Here is a 13645-nt window from a genome sequence, read left to right on the forward strand (position 1 = left end):
ACAGCCAGCCAAGGATTGTGTCTTGGTGTCAAGATGGGGACGATGGCATGGATGCATGCCACTATATTTTCATGAGAGGTGCTACAACAGATCCTTAATCTGCCTTTCGAGGGCGTAGACCTTTTTCATTCATTAACCGATGACGAATTGACAAAGAAAACTTCAACTCAACTGCTAAATCCTTGGGCATCCTGACAAAGCCTGGACAGAAATTCTTCCCTCAGTCCCAGGGCAGGACTGAGTTCAAACCCTGGGCTTTCTCTGGCTTCAAGGTGTTTCAGGACTGTGGTACACGGAAGCCTGACAGGTCGCCCAGCGACAACAGGAGGAAGCAGCAGAGGACTTTGCACAGGTTTTTCCACTGTCCCTCTGCCCTCACCTCTGAGGTCAAGAAGCAGCGACGTCAAGGTCAGGGAACACAGCTCTCCTGTGGGGGGCCGTTTGCCTCCATTCCATGACTCCTGAAAGTGTCTTTTCAGCAATCTGTGGATCCTCTCCATAGGCTTTAGTCTTCCTCTTCCTTGGCCCCTACCATACTCTTCATCAGATCGGGTGCCCGGCTCTTTTACAGGCGGTCCTTTTGTTCTTGGAGATACAGGCGATAGAACCGGTTTCTCTTTCAGACACGGGCTCCAGGTACTATTCCAGGATTTTTGCGGTACCCAAGAACAACTAGGCTGGCCTGAGGATTGTCCTGGACCTGTCATTTCGAAATCTGCCTTTACCGCTGGAACGCTTCAAGATGATTACTCCCGTGCACATAGCCGAGTCGCTGTGTGCAGGGGACTGAATGTGCTCCGTGGACCCCAAGGATGCGTACCTGCACAGACCCATCTACCAACCACATCGCAAGTTACTGCGGTTCACGATTCTGTCGTACCACTTTCAGTACAAGGCAATGCCCTTTGGCCTGAACTCGGCCCCTCGGGTCTTCACAAAGCTGATGAACGCAGTGGTGGGCCTTCTCTTCTTGTAAGGCCATCATGTGTTGCCTTACTTGGATGACTGGCTGGTGAGGGCGGTGTCACCTGAGGGGGTGTCTTACTCCTGCCAGAGACTGGCAAATATCCTTCAACAGCTAGTGTTCTCCCTCTATCAGAGAAAGTCACAGTTGTGCCCATCTCAGGAACTAGTCTTCCTAGGTGTGCGTTGGGACACTACTGTTCAGCGGGTGTTTGCTACGTCCGAGAGGCTCCTGTACCTCCGCAAGGCAGTAGGGCACTTTCTGGACAACTCATCCACCTTGGCATGGTGGTTCCAGCATATTCTGGGCCTGATGGCCTCCTGAATGCTCACTGTACAGCACACTTGCCTCAAGATGAGGCGCCTCCAGCTCCACCTGCCGGCCACTTGGGATCAGAAGCCAGGGTCTTAGTCGGCCAGGATACCAATACCACTGCTCCTAGTGCCCGATCTTCGCTGGTGGATGATGGATGTCAATGTTTTTAGTTGGAGCCCCCTTCACCCGGCAGGAGCCGCCTCAGGTGGTGACAAGGGACTCCTTTCTTTTGGGCTGGGGGGGCACACTGGAGGGCTACATGATTCATGGAGCATGGTCCATGTCAGAAGCCCTTCTGCATGGCAACCTGCTCGAGCTCAGAGCATTGGGCCTGGCACTCAAGATGTTTCTGCCCCATATCAGGGACAGGTCTGTTCTGGTCAGGACGGACAATTCTACTACGAAGGTTACCTGAAAAAGCAGGGTGGCACCCGTTCCCCCCTCCTCTGCATGGAAGTGGTATTGATCTGGGAATGGGCCCTGACAGAGGGGGTTTGGATTGCAGCAGTCCGCCTTCCGGGGGAGGGCAATGCAGAGGCGGACCAGCTGAGCTGCTTGGGGTTCAACACCTACGAGTGGGAGTTGCACATCAGCTCCTTGTGGCCCCTGTTCCAGCATTGTTTGGACTTGTTTTTATCACATCTGAATCCCAAGGGCCCCCACTTTGCTTCGTGGACAGGACGGGGTCGGGAGTCTCTGGAAAATGCCTTCCAGATCTGTTGGCATGGCTGCATGTGTTGTGTTTCTTCCCACCTCTCGGCTCCAACTGACACTCCGCAAGTATTGGGCTTCGGTAGGTTGCAGCCTCATCCTGATTGCCCCCTATTGGCCTTCGAGACCCTGATTTTCGGATCTGCTACAGTTGTGCTTTCAGGGTGCTGTCCACCTTCCAATCTCCAGCATGGAATTCCTGACGCAGCACAGGGGGTGGTGGTGGTGGATCTTCTGGCCAAGCTGGCACTGGCAGCCTGGTTCCTGACCAGCTGAGCTTTCACCATGCTCAATAATCGATGACCACTGGGACATCATTCAGCAGGCCAGGAGACCCTCGACTAGGACCCAGTATAAGAGTAAATGGACTAGGTTCTGTCATTGGGCTAGTGACACCTGTCCTCTGGATGGCATAATGGCTTTTTCAGCACACCTGGCTCGTTCTGGAGTTCAGGTGGATACTTGCCGCACTTATTTGGCAGCCATTGGGGCTTACAAGAATTCCCTGGAGCATTGTTTTCGGCAGCCAATCCGGTGGTTAAGGCCCACCTTAAGGCGTTATCTAGATTTTTCCCTCCGGTTCATAGGCCGTACCGGTCTGGGACCTCAATGCGATTCTTGCAGCTTGACAGCGCAAGCCTTTCGAGCCAATGGCCTCCATGGACCTCCGCTTGTTCACACTAAAGACCGTTTTACTGGTGGCTCTCGCCTCTGTGCCCAGTGTTAGTGAGCTGCAGGCATTGTCTTTGTGCGCCTCTTCACCAGGATAAGGCTATCTAAACTTCTTGCCCAAGGGGGTTTCTTCATTTCATCTGAATCAAGATATCTGCCTGCCAGTGTTCTTCCCGAACCCACAGTCAGAGGCAGAGAGGGCCCTACTTTTCTTGGACCTCTAGAAGGTCCTCCAGTTTAATGTCTCTGGGATGGAATCCTTCAGGAAGTCTGAGGCATTTTTTGTGACTTTTGGGGCTCCTCCCCCAACTCTTAGGTGTCCAAGGCTTCCATGGCCCGGTGGATGGTTCAGGCCATTTCAGAGGCGTACACGGCTATGGGAAAACCTGTTGCTAAGGGGATTCATGCCCATGCGGTCAGAACGAAGGCCATGGCTGTCACGTTTCAGAGACATGCTTCTTGGGATGTCATCAGCAAGGCGGCTACTTGGGCCACTCGGTCGTCCTTCTGTAAGCACTACTCACTGGACACCAGCTCCAGGTGCAATGCAGAGTTTTGTCAGGCAGTTCTGAAGAAAAGTTTTGCTTTGTCCTAGATATGATGCAGGTTATCACAGCCCCACCCTGTGTTCTTGTTCGGTGGAATTTCCCACAAGGATGGAGGAAAGGGGACAGGACGTATGAGTAATTAAAGTTACTCACCGTATTGACTCCTAGTCCCCTTTCCTCCATACATCTCACCCACCTTCCCCCGCTAGTGTGCCAGGGGCTGTTATGTATCAAGAGTAGCCAAGTATCTAAGTGTCCGATGTGTTCAAAGGGGACTGAGGTGAGGCGCGGAGGGCAGGACATTCCTTTGTGGGGGCTTGGGGGCTACACTGTACTTAAGAACCAGCCTGCATCACCTCCTGAGAGCTTAAGCCTTGATTGCTCGTCCAATGTTACCATGTAGAGAATCTTGGTAGGGGTGCTCTGTGTTTCTACTCTGCCATATAGACAGCAGGAGTACAGATACCCTCCTCCAGACTTTACATAGAAATGAAATGTAGTCCTGGGTAATAAATGTTGTCACACTACCAGGGTGTACTTGAGCACATATCTAGTTCAACACACAGCCACACACTACATTTAGTAACACGTATTTATCTGTATGAAACTGTCATACATAAATATTCCCTTCTCTTTTGGACACCTTACAGTTTACCCTTCCAAATTCTGCAATCTATGATCTAATTTGGATGGATGGATTGACTTTCACCCAAACTATCACAAACGCTGTCCTTCTTTCTTTTATCTTGACTCAACTCTGTTTGAACCCCCCCCCCCCTTTTTTTTATATCTGTACTGATTGCACCGCCATTTTCTTTCCTCCTCTGTTTACAACTTGAATACCCTTGGCAGAGGCTTGATACGGCTACTTTTAGACAAGTATCAACTTTTTAAGTGGTGATTAGGTGCAATATAACATTTTTTGAAAATAACATTAAATATACTAGGGTGTTGGGGATACAGCACTGAACGGCAACCCCTCAAGAGAGAAACAGTCCTTTACCTCGATGGCAGCCTTCAGCGGTGGAATTCATGGATAAGGTGAATGGTAAGTGTTGTAAATATCACTTAACAAAGCCTGAAATTAATTAACCTACTACTCACTTTCCTGTTAAGTCAGTTATCTGAAGACTCAAAAAACACTGCCCTAAGTAGAAGTCGCATATTACACACAGTGCCACACAAATACCTATACCAGTGCAGTAACATTCCTATAAATCACAAGAGCTGGGCAGTTACACTCATGTGTCACATAGAAACACAGGGTTCTGTACAACTCAATCCATTTCCCTTAGGGACTCATTCAGGGTTTACCAAGCTGATACCTTTAATGCGGGGAGGTAACGGCAGTATAGGGAGGGAGGCACACATTGAGAGATTGGAAGGACTTGGTAATCAACGTTTAACTTACCAGTGACTTCAAAATCAAATCCCACTCTCCTTTATTTCCACATGAATCAATTGCACCATATTCTTTTTCTATGAGTAGTCTCCTCTTTAAATGTAATAAAGAATGAAGCATACAGACCTTTATGTTCACACTGCAATTAAGCTGTAATTTCATTTAAGCATTTCTGCAAATATTTGCTGGCCGACCCACACTTATTTAAGCAATTGTACATTTATTGGAACTTTGCTTAGCTTGGAAATCCACCTATTTCACCTCTCCAAGATAATGCATTGTAGATTGACTTACTCCACTGTATGAAGTAAACAGGTATGTCATGCAGATTGAAGGGTACTTGCTTCTGCCCACTCATACTTATAGGACCCTTACTTTCCAAGCTGTCTATTTACACATTTAACCCTTGACTCGCCCTTCTCTGGCAGTTGGGTTTGGAAGTCCCACGATTAGGTTTTGGTTATTGTTTTGGGACAGGAATAGGTAATCTTTGCAAACAAGCTCGCATTCTTTGAGGGAATGCTTAGCCACATTTTGAGCCCATCACACAGCCACACACCCACTTACAAGTACTCTCTTGATCTAAAATGATGATTTATTCTGTATGCCACTCTAGACACATCCTGGTCGTGTGAGATTACTAGTGCGGTTATGTGATCCAATGCAAAAACCATTTAACATTACTATCTACTCAGTACTTACAAAATGCCCTGCTTAAATGTTGTCTCTAATCATAGGTATAATAGAATTGCCCTTATTTGTTTTCTGCACTCTACTCTACTTAGCCAGTTGTGCAGATTCAATATGCATTCAAACTATCAACATACAATGCCTCTCCTAACTCTTGGAAAATCCCTACTGGGGTAGGTGAGAAGGAGGCATTAGGTGTTCTTGTTGAGGTTTATTGAAATAAAATAAAGAAGGCCTCACTAGCCCTAATTTAAGGGTGTCCCTGCCTAACAGAACTAACTATGGTGCTTGCCGTCGTGTGCCAAGTCCAAAGCAAACAGTCTATCCTCTGTCCAAAAATGTAACTACACTGACGCTACCACTAAGACAAACAATAAAAACCCAGTAGAATTACTAGCATCTCCTGGATAGGCTTCTCCATCCTCAATATATCAGCTTTAGGTAGTTTCAGCCTATCTTTCAGAATAGATTATACGTTCGGCCAGGGAACTGTTCCAAGTCTCTCGTTCTTTCTCTTTCCTTTCGAACTTCTCTGAGTTCTTGGCTCTTGAATCTCTCTGACTAGATTTTTCTGAAATGTCTCTATTTGAGGCATGTATGGTAGACCCCTGATTATTATTATTCTCTTGACCACTTTGTGTATTATGGAGATGGAAATATTGAGGTCGGTAAGTAGTCTCAATGTCTTGATTCTCTCTCATATAATTAAGAAGAGTTGGATGGGTTTTAGGACAAATTTCCCCCTTCATAATGTTTGGCCATTCACTGAGACGAATAGACTGAGTCCTTGAAGGATTCCTATTTTTCTTAATGTTTGGCCGTTCACTTGGACGAGTAGGCTGAGTCCTTGAATACTTCTCACTCTTCTAAATGCCTGGCCATTGTAAGGAACTCAAGGTGGCAAACGTAATATAAATGGATTGGGAAAATGCCTAATCTAAACCTAAACCTAAAACGATGGAAGCAAGCCTCGACTATCAAATAATAAGAGAGTCCTACTGGCGTCTTGTCAAATAAAAGGGCCTATACTAAAAACAAACGATTGCCAATCCTTACAGCTAATTTCAAAAAGGGCGTGGGATAATGTTCACCAGAAAAAGAATGAAGTGTTCACAAATAATAACTCAGGATGTTATACCCATGGGTCTCCCTTCCCCACATTTTTAACACAGGACAAGGCTTGACTTTTGAGCACAGTACACTCCTGGGCCTCAGCAACATGAGGTTATAGTTCTTTTCGACTGTGCCAGGACCTTCTGGGGCCAAGTCTTTCTAGTAAAGTCTCTTGCCTTAGAAGGCCTGCTGCACCATAAAACAATCAACAAAAACTAAGTTCCTTTTCAGTAATCTTCACGTCGGGGGACTTTTCTTCACCCTTGGATCCCCCTGTGCTGGGCTCCGATCTGTCTCGCAACTTTGGCTTCCCTCAGTTGGGTACACTCCGGCCTTTCACTCACAACCTCAGCACTTGTAATCTTCAAGAATCTCAATGTCTTTTTAAACAACTCACTCATTTTGGACAACCCTCAGCGGGGGTGACATTTGTCGTCACAACATTCACGTGCATATCATGGTTCATCCTCACGCATCCCTCAGCCGGGTTCACATAGCCTTTCTAACAGTATATGATTCTAGCAACTCATCAGAAAGCGAGATTCTCTTTCCCCAACTTTCTTTCGTCATCCCTCCATCGGGTTCACACTTGCCACAGTTTCTCTTCTTTTACTAGGTCCGGGTCTCAGCCCCCAGTCAGATTTCACATCACACAATGTTCTTGGGGTGTTTTTGGTCACCCTAATTTGTAGGCTTCCCTCAGTCAGGTTCATGTTTGCGAATTTTCACAACTCACTTTGTGTTCACCATGTGTCGAAGACTTTTGACTGTACAGGGGATTTTACTTGACCCTTGTATGACCACTTTGACCCTACCCACGGCCTCCTTTAAGGCCCCTTGGTCTTTGTAGTTTCATTAGCAAGGAATACCATATAGAGTCCTTCAAATATGCACCACCGTGGCGCCGGACCACTTTGTACGTTTCCAACTTCACTCACAAAAGTCCTCTGTCTATTACCTTATTTCTGTATATACAGTGTTGCTACTGCAACCTTGGGCTCAACAAAGTCTGGTTCGCTATCACTTGCTTCCGACTCACCAGCTGGGTTGAACTCAATGGTGTTTCTTTTTGTCGCTGGAGTGGAGGACAGTACCACGATGAGAAACTTTTCTCCCTGCCATGGCAATCGGTGCAGGAGGGATCCACGTGCCGCGGACATCCGATACGCCACTCGCCAGCTGCGACTCTCGGTCTTATGTTTGCTTTCACTGAGGCTTTGCTGGTCTGGGTTGAAAAGGGCAAGGGCAATACTCTCCTGGTCGTCCTTTCAAATGTCTGTCTTTCTCCTCCTCTTGAACTGCCGGTCCGGCTTAGCTGCTTCCTCGTGCGTTCGGCCTTGCTCGAAGTGTGCTTTCGTGCTTCTCCTTTTATCCCTGTGGGAAAGAGAAAGGGCCATCAGGTGTTCATCGTTATGGTTATTTGCCTGAGCCTTGTTTTGGGACATGTCAGGTAAACGGCCCTGGTGTTGATCCGTTGTCTGTCTCGGTGCAGGAAAGTGTTCGTATTGAAAATGGGGTTAGGGTAGAGTTTCTAAATATCCTGCTGGGCAGGATGGGTAAAAAGTGTCATAAGGAATTATATCCCTCATCCTGGGGTTTGTGGTGAGCCTGGAAGAGTGGGTTTTATAGGGTTTGTGAAATGAGTAGGAGGGATTGTGGGTACTTTTTGTCACAGTTGACTGGGAGATGTAGTTACCCACGGTAACTTTGTTCAGGTTCCTAATTGGTTTCACATACAAGGAGGGGTTGTTGGATTTACATAAGGGAGATTGACTCTGGGGAAAGGGGTTTAATTTGGAATAGCCTATAAAGGCCTCAAGGACTTCGTCCTCCTTCCTGGTGTAATACCGCATTTCACATGGGGCATTTCCCCGAGCATAACCCTGGGTTCCCCTACCCAGGTGATCCTCCCTTGGTCGTCCGCCCTCAGGGTTGGGATCTTAGGGCGCCAGTCCTTCCCTGGTCACCTGAATAAGGGATTCTCGCGGTCTGCTTGGGAGAATACCCTCAGGTTTCTCACACCATTCACTGGGACAAGTAGGCTGAATTGCTGAATGCTTTCTTCTTAATGTCAAGCCACTCACTGGGACGAGTAGCATGGCTGGATTCTTAATGCTTGTGATCTCAGGTGAGCCGTTCCCATGCTTCCTACGGGTTGGCATCACCGGGCTTGCATGCAGTATAGGGACTCACTTTGAGTCGGGACAGCTTCAGCTTTCCATCTGTCTCGTACTGCTTCTAGTCCGTGGCTCTGCAGGGCCAGCATTATTGTATTCTCTGCATTACCACCAGACTGGAGAGTCCACCCTTCACGGGTCATGCCACGACTCGATATTGGTTCTCTCTCCTGGGGTTTCTTCCCTTATTCTCTTCAGTGGTCTGTTCCTTTGGTGCTTCTCACACACGCCAGCTGGTTTGATTACTTTCTCCTGACGGAGGATCTCCTGGCCTTGGTCAGCTTCCACTCCTAGGCTGATTTGAAACATCCGGTTTCACGTCTCCCAGATAACAATCCACCTTCCTTTTTTATGCCACATTTGCAGGTCCTCCCCAGCTGAGGATCATAGTCCTTTCTTTCCTCCCAGTTGAGCACTCTTCATCATCGCTTATTTCCCCTCATCCCAGTATTGCTGACTTTCCACCACTGTGGCTTCTTCACAGGAAATTGTCATGTGAAGAAGCCATCGGTAAAAGGTATTTTTTTTAAATGTAGTCATTCAATGCAATCAATGGAAAGTGTGAAAATATTACCAAAAAAGCGACTTTTATATGCACTCAAGTACACAGCTGCAAACCTAACAATGACCCAAACCTCTAAAACAACCTACACAACCAGCCTAACCCGTTTCCTAACTCTAATTACAAGCTAGTCTGAACCCTTACCTAACACTAGCACTTTAGCATGCTAAAGCATTTTATTTGCATTTGACCCTACCTGCAACTCTGACACTTTCCCTCATGCTTCCTCTACCCTAATCCAAGCATTATTCTAGCCCCTACCCAACCTCAACATCACCAGCCTTCTCCAACCTACCTGTCTTTCTTTAACACTTAACCATTTACACATTACTCTATTAGCCCTAACTGTACCATAACCTCTGTCCTAACACTTACCTTGACGCTTAATCTTCCCTATCCACACCCCAACATCACCAATCCTCCCAAAACCACGTAGATCCTTCAACTAATTTAACCAAAATATTTACTCTAACCACTATCCTAACACTAAACCAGGCAATCACTAAATCCTCCATAACCCTTACACTTACCCTAGCAGCACTCCATTTTTGGTTACGTTCAGCTGCATTTTTGACTACTTTTTTCTTGGCGACTTTTTAACTGCAGTTCTTTTCATCACGTATTTGTCAGTGGCAGAGACGTTTTTATGGGAGGGCAAAAGGGGCACTTGCCCAGTGCTCCCACCTTGGAGAGGGCCCCACAAGGCTAGCTGATCTGAAGAAGTAGGATTCCATCGTTCACCAGTCATAAATAGCATGCTTCGGGATATTTTATGGGGTGCTGCTGAGGCTCTAAACCCATTGCCTTTCTGTTTTGGCAAGTGCATTCTGCCTTGAGCAATTCATCATATATTGCTTTCTGTGTTCACGGTGGTATACATAGTTTGTGTGTTCCTTATGGCATAACTTTGTAGCATTCTTTCCTTCCTGTGGGAATTGTGTTGATCATGTGCAATAGGCAATGGTGATAAATTGAGTGACACAATGCTTAGAAGTAAGCTCAGTGTGTGAAGCACCCATTGCAGAGATATGTGTTTATATGCAAAATGAAGAATATCACATTCCAGCAAGGCTGGCTGAGCCTTTCCTATGTCTGAAGTTTGTAAACCTGCCTACATATGTACTTGATTTTGCAGAACAATATCTGCTATTATCAGCAATGTACCTGTACCAGATAGGGGTTGCTATAAAAACAAACATATCATCCGTATGGCGAAGGTCTAGAAATTGGGTTGTTCAGATGGGGTTTTTTAAAACCTAGGCAATCGCTTCCAACAATGGCATAAAATGTTAGTCCAAGAGGTGAATAAGTATCCAAATTCAAGACTATGGAACGACAGCATTCATGTTTGTATTGTGGATTTGCCAGCAGAAAAGAGAGTGATCCTGGTCAAATCATCTAATATATCTTACATTTCGAGGGGATTGGGTCCTCCGACGTATTCCATATCTATGACAGTAATCACCACAGCTGTGCTGATTACTGTCATAGATATGGAATACATCGGAGGACCATCCCATTGAAAGAACGTTACCAGGTAAGAGAGTAACTTGTTCTACTGTGCTGCCTCCTGTGAGGTTTGCCTTCTTGCATGCTGCTGGTATCGTTTAGCCCATTACTTGATCTTTCTTCTTATCTAGGCCATTTAGGTGGAAGGGTTGGTAGACAGAAGAGAGTGGACCATATGTTGCAGGCCTCAGGCAAGCATATTTTAAGGTCTGCTTGTTTGACACAAAAAAAACGGTTTGCTTTTTGGTAAAAGTCAAAGGTTTTTAGGCACATTTATAAATGGAAATGCCACAAGCCATTGTTTTGGAAGTATTTAAAGTTTTAAAATACAAAAGACAAACCCAGATTAAATGTGTTAAATCACATTGATTGGTATTCTGGTTCTTATATATTTCCCTTGATGATGGGGAGAACGAAGCTAGAATCATTCCCATTAAGCATAACACCATTCTATAATATTCTGTTTAAAGATGGACGTGTTTTTTCAATGAAATGAGATTATTTTAGTTCATGGTAAGAACTGGAAAAGAAAGTGTTCAAATGCAGAAATTGCAGAGTTGGCACACATCCCAGCTTCACCCCTTAATTTCTTAACCAATGTGTGATGCTGGGCATCCCATTTAATCTTGTATTGCCTAACCTCTCAATATTGCCAGTCCCTAAACCTTTCAAAATTGTCAGCCCTTCTGAGTGATTTCCTTCTCATGGTCTGATCTTCATAAAAGCCTTATTCATGTTTTCAATGTGTTAATAGTTAGCATATTTATATCGCACACCTCAGGCATTTGTTCCTTTGATATCTAATGGCAACACTATTTGAAAACTATATCCCACTTCTAATCTCAGTCTGTCTGTATAAAGACACCTTCCTGGTAGTTTCTAATCTGCCTCCATTATCCATGCTACGGTATGTGTAGCGTTCTCCGTCCTTCCAATTGGTGGTCTCTATCCATGCATTAGCACTTTTACATTCTGTGAGGCAGCTAATGTGAGTTCTCTGTCTATTATGGGTTACATGTACCTTTTAAATACCGTCCTGCATTAATACTACATCTACCTTCCTGGATGTCATTGATAAAAAAGTATCCTGTATGTACTAGAACAATAACTCATTTGTAGACTGCTAATGTTGGTCTTCAAATGCTACTTGTTTATCATTCTGATTAGAGCAAGAATGAAGAGGGCAAGGGGACTTAAAGGGAGTTAACGTGCTTATTATGCTGCGAGACATATAGGTTGTGAGCGTGACGGATGGGGTCCGCGACCAGTATTCATGATCCCTTAATTCCTTTGGTTTGGTGGAGGGGGGCCCCAAAGATGTCCGTGCCCAGGGCCCCAAAAGTGCTTAAGGTGGCCCTGGTCACTGGCTACATGTTTGTTGGCAACATTTTCACTGGATACTGATAATTCTCCCCAAGCAGTGGTTGGCTGGTATATAGAGTAGCCACAATATTTCCTAACATGTGGGTACCTTTGAAAGCTCTGTAACAGTTCTACTACTTTTTACAAAAGCCAGCCATGAATCTAAGGCTTTGTATACTTTGAATGGTGTATGCTCCTGTCAGTGAGGGTTTTCTGGAAGAATCTTTCATCTACTCTCCTCGGGTTTATGAAGTGGATGGGAGCAATAAAGCAGCCACTGTGGAGGTATTTGAGAAAATCATTGTGCCTCCCCCGTTTAGCAGAGTACTTGAAAAAGAGACTTTCTAACCTTGCCCCCTCGGTGCTGCCTCCAGATTCCGAAGGACGGGCTCCTAAGTCTCGTCAGGCAGAAACTGGTGAAAATGAAAGCCAAACCTGCAGAACGTGACATGGCCGCTGCACAAGGTGAAACTTCATGAGGAAATTAGAAAAAAAGTAAATTGCACCCAGAAGAGCAAGAGAACTGTCATGCGCACGATATACAATAAAGAATCGGATGATGTCATAACATGTTTTTTTAATGAGGATTCTTTTTTTAGCATAAGAGTGGGAAGTGTTCGAAGTATATGAATCTTTCAAAAATCGAATGCTGAAGAACGAGTGGAGAAATGCAAGTTGAGATTAGTTAGCTGGTGGTCTTGGAAGATGCAACTCATATTCAGGTGCTACTGGATGCCAGCTAGTGTTCTGGCATGGCCTGTTATTGCTGTGACCCCTGGCTCAGCTCTGAAAGGTCCGTAGAATGGTGAAAGAGAAGCAAATATCCCAGCAACATTTGTCCCCTACCCTTGGAGGAAAGCGGCAGCCGGACAGGGGAGGAGGGCAGCAGGGACACTGATTGTATCATCCCAGCTCTTCCTCATCTAAATGCAAATGTTGTGAGTTTATTAACACATGACAGTAATACCTGACAAAGAGTTTTAGTATCTGGAAATGTAATGCCAGTATCTGACAAAGGATTGCAATTCCTGGCATATGCGATATTCGCATAGCCAAATGAAGCAAGACCTGGCAAATGAAGTAACTAGGTATTTTATTGCAAAGCCAGTTATGTGGTGCAAATCCGTGGTATAAGTGAGCAAATAAAAAGCAGGGAACTGTAACTCTGGCGGGGGACAGGATAGGCGGGAGGAAGCCAGGTGCAAAACATGTTTCGAGTGATTGTCGATCTGCCAGGTAGACAGCCAAGTGAGTAGAACAGGTACTAATAGGAGGTCTTCTGTATTGTTATTTTCTCTAGTTGGTCTGTCAGTTGGAACATTTTTTTATGGCATTGTGAAATCAATCGCCTTTACTCACTGAGCTTAAGTCTGCTGGAACCCATACTTAACACCTACCTGAACAGCAGAAAATGTGTGCTGTCATGAACAGAATTTGGTCATTTATTAGAAAGCCTGGATCCTGATGTAGCAATAAAGAGTCAGGACACAGCTGAGAGGTAAACCAAGTTATTGTTAAAGAAATACAAACAGCAGAATACAGTAATACAGAATGACACATGACAGGTGTCGGACAGAGAGCTCTCCCAGTGTTCGGTCAGAGCTCATCTTATATAGCATG

General features: G+C 45.5%; 1 protein-coding gene across 3 annotated transcripts in view; it reads left to right on the top strand.

Moving 5' to 3' along the window:
• Nucleotides 1–13645, top strand: part of UBE2F (ubiquitin conjugating enzyme E2 F (putative)) — a 1548845-nt gene that overhangs the window by 1506368 nt on the left and 28832 nt on the right. The gene's annotated exons all lie outside the window — the stretch shown is intronic.

This window comes from Ambystoma mexicanum, chromosome 9 (genome assembly GCF_040938575.1).
Source record: "Ambystoma mexicanum isolate Mex_15411 chromosome 9, UKY_AmexF1_1, whole genome shotgun sequence".
NCBI classification, from domain to species: Eukaryota; Metazoa; Chordata; class Amphibia; order Caudata; family Ambystomatidae; genus Ambystoma; species Ambystoma mexicanum.